Source organism: Urocampus carinirostris, unplaced genomic scaffold (assembly GCF_059441175.1).
Source record: "Urocampus carinirostris isolate Australia breed hairy pipefish unplaced genomic scaffold, RoL_Ucar_1.0 HiC_scaffold_158, whole genome shotgun sequence".
NCBI classification, from domain to species: domain Eukaryota; kingdom Metazoa; phylum Chordata; class Actinopteri; order Syngnathiformes; family Syngnathidae; genus Urocampus; species Urocampus carinirostris.
Window position 1 is genome coordinate 1 of NW_028283260.1, and position 2,500 is coordinate 2,500.

At 66.6% G+C, this 2,500-nt stretch overlaps 1 non-coding gene and 1 pseudogene across 1 annotated transcript; both read left to right on the forward strand.

The window, feature by feature from the left end:
- On the forward strand, window positions 1-937 carry LOC148344972 (18S ribosomal RNA; annotated as a pseudogene; the record flags this gene model as incomplete).
- A 1,343-nt stretch (window positions 938-2,280) lies between these two features.
- On the forward strand, window positions 2,281-2,434 carry LOC148344973 (5.8S ribosomal RNA). The gene has a single exon (XR_015848949.1). It is a non-coding gene; the product is annotated as a 5.8S ribosomal RNA (ribosomal RNA).
- The last annotated feature ends 66 nt before the right edge of the window (window positions 2,435-2,500 follow it).

A 2,500-nucleotide genomic window follows, 5' to 3' on the forward strand; every position in this document is an offset into this window, starting at 1 on the left:
CATTCGTACTGCGCCGCTAGAGGTGAAATTCTTGGACCGGCGCAAGACGGACGAGAGCGAAAGCATTTGCCAAGAATGTTTTCATTAATCAAGAACGAAAGTCGGAGGTTCGAAGACGATCAGATACCGTCCTAGTTCCGACCATAAACGATGCCGACTCGCGATCCGGCGGCGTTATTCCCATGACCCGCCGAGCAGCACCCGGGAAACCGACCAAGTGTCTGGGTTCCGGGGGGAGTATTGTTGCAAAGCTGAAACTTAAAGGAATTGACGGAAGGGCACCACCAGGAGTGGAGCATGCGGCTTAATTTGACTCAACACGGGAAACCTCACCCGGCCCGGACACGGAAAGGATTGACAGATTGAAGGCTCTTTCTCGATACCGTGGGTGGTGGTGCATGGCCGTTCGTAGTTGGTGGAGCGATTTGTCTGGTTAATTCCGATAACGAACGAGACTCAAACATACTAAATAGTACCGCGGCCCCCCGCGCGGTCGGCGGCAGAAAACTTCTTAGAGGGACAAGTGGCTCTCAGCCACACGAGAATGAGCAATAACAGGTCTGTGATGCCCTTAGATGTCCGGGGCTGCACGCGCGCCACACTGAGCGTATAAGCGCGTCGTCTATCCCCGCGCCGGCAGGCGCGGGTAATCCTATGAACCCCGCTCGTGACAGGGCCTGGGGATTGCAATTATTTCCCACCAACGAGGAATTCCCAGTAAGCGCGGGTCATTAGCCTGCGTTGATTAAGTCCCTGCCCTTTGTACACACCGCCCGTCGCTACTACCGATCGGATGGCTTAGTGAGGTCCTCGGATAGTCCCCGCCGGGGCCGGCCCCGGCTCCGGCGGTGTGCCAGAAGACGGTCGAACTTGACTATCTAGAGGAAGTAAAAGTCGTAACAAGGTTTCTGTAGGTGAACCTGCAGAAGGATCATTAACGTACGAGCGGCAGCAGATCCGCCTCGGTACACCCCCGACGAGCCAGACGCCGAGGGCGGCGGGTCGTCGCAGGCGGAGGAAGAGGGTAGACCGGGACGGGACGGGACGGGGGGCGCGGCGCGGGTCACTCCCGGGCCGCGCGTCGGAGCGAGTTCGGCGGGCGCCACGCGGCGCGGCGCGACGCGAGAAAAGGCGGCGGGCGATGTCGCGCTACCTCCGTGCGAGCGGGGTAGCGCGCTCGTCCGACGACCCCAGTAGCGCGGCGCGGCGCGACGACAGGCGACCGCCAGCGACGGGCGAAAGGCGGCGGCCGTGCGCGGGACCCCCGTAACCGGGGAATCCCCCTATGCCGACGACCCTAGCTCGGCGCGGTTCTCGCGCTTCCGGCGCGCGCTTCCGGGGCGGCACTCGCCTCGACGACCTCCCGTCCTTTAAAGGTAACGGTTCGGGCCGGCGCCCCGGCGTCCGTCCGCCCGTCGGTGTCGCGTGTCCGTGCGGCGCGGGGCTGCTCTCGGCGAGGGTCGCCGAGCAAGCGGATCCCCGCACGGATCACAACGGCCGTATGGCGGCGGCGTCGGGACGCCCGCCCGAGACGAAGGTTCAGGGCGACGAAACGGTGCTCCCACCGGCTACCTTTTTCCCCGGCCAAACGCGTCCGTCGGCCGGAGCCCTCGAGGGGCCGCGTAGCGCGCGCGTGGGCCGGCCCCCGGACACCGGAGTTCCTCCCGGGGCTCCGGACACCGGGGGTTCGGTTCCGCGCGGTCCGCCGCGGTCTCCTCTGTCCATCCATAGTCCGGGCAGGCCGCGGCCGGGTCGGGGGCCAGTCCCCCCTCGGTGTCAGCGCGGTCGCGCCGCCCTTGTAAACCAAACCCACTCGCTGACGGGTAGCAACACCCAAAGCGTCGCTTCGCGGCGCGGCGGGGCTTCCAAGTCGGATGGCCTTCCGGGGTCCGGGTAGGAGACGCCGGGGGCCGGCCTCAGCGCCGAGCCCCCGACCTACCCGGCGAGTCCGGTCGCCGAGTCGTGTCAGGCCCGAGCGGGAGACGCCGGGCGCCGGCCTCAGCGCCGAGCGCCCGACCTACCCGGGCCGACGCACGTCTCGGGCGCCGTCGCGGCCCCGAGCGGGAGACGCCGGGCGCCGGCCTCAGCGCCGCGCGCCCGACCCGCTCGGCTCGTCGCGGCGTCGCGCGTATCGCGCCCGTCGGTAACCGCGCCGCGGGTTAGGGGCTCGCTCGCGGGAGCGACCGAACGGCACCCGCGGCGCGTTCGTCTCCGGTACAAAACCCTGTCGTGAATTTGTCTCCGATCGTCCCGGGCGGACGTAAAAGGGCCCAAACGTACGACTCTTAGCGGTGGATCACTCGGCTCGTGCGTCGATGAAGAACGCAGCTAGCTGCGAGAACTAATGTGATTTGCAGGACACATTGATCATCGACACTTTGAACGCACATTGCGGCCCCGGTTTTACCCCGGGGCCACGCCTGTCTGAGCGGCGCTTTCAATCGATCGGACGCGGGCCGGGCCCTCCGCGACATTCCGCCGGTCCGTCCGGCGGGTGGCG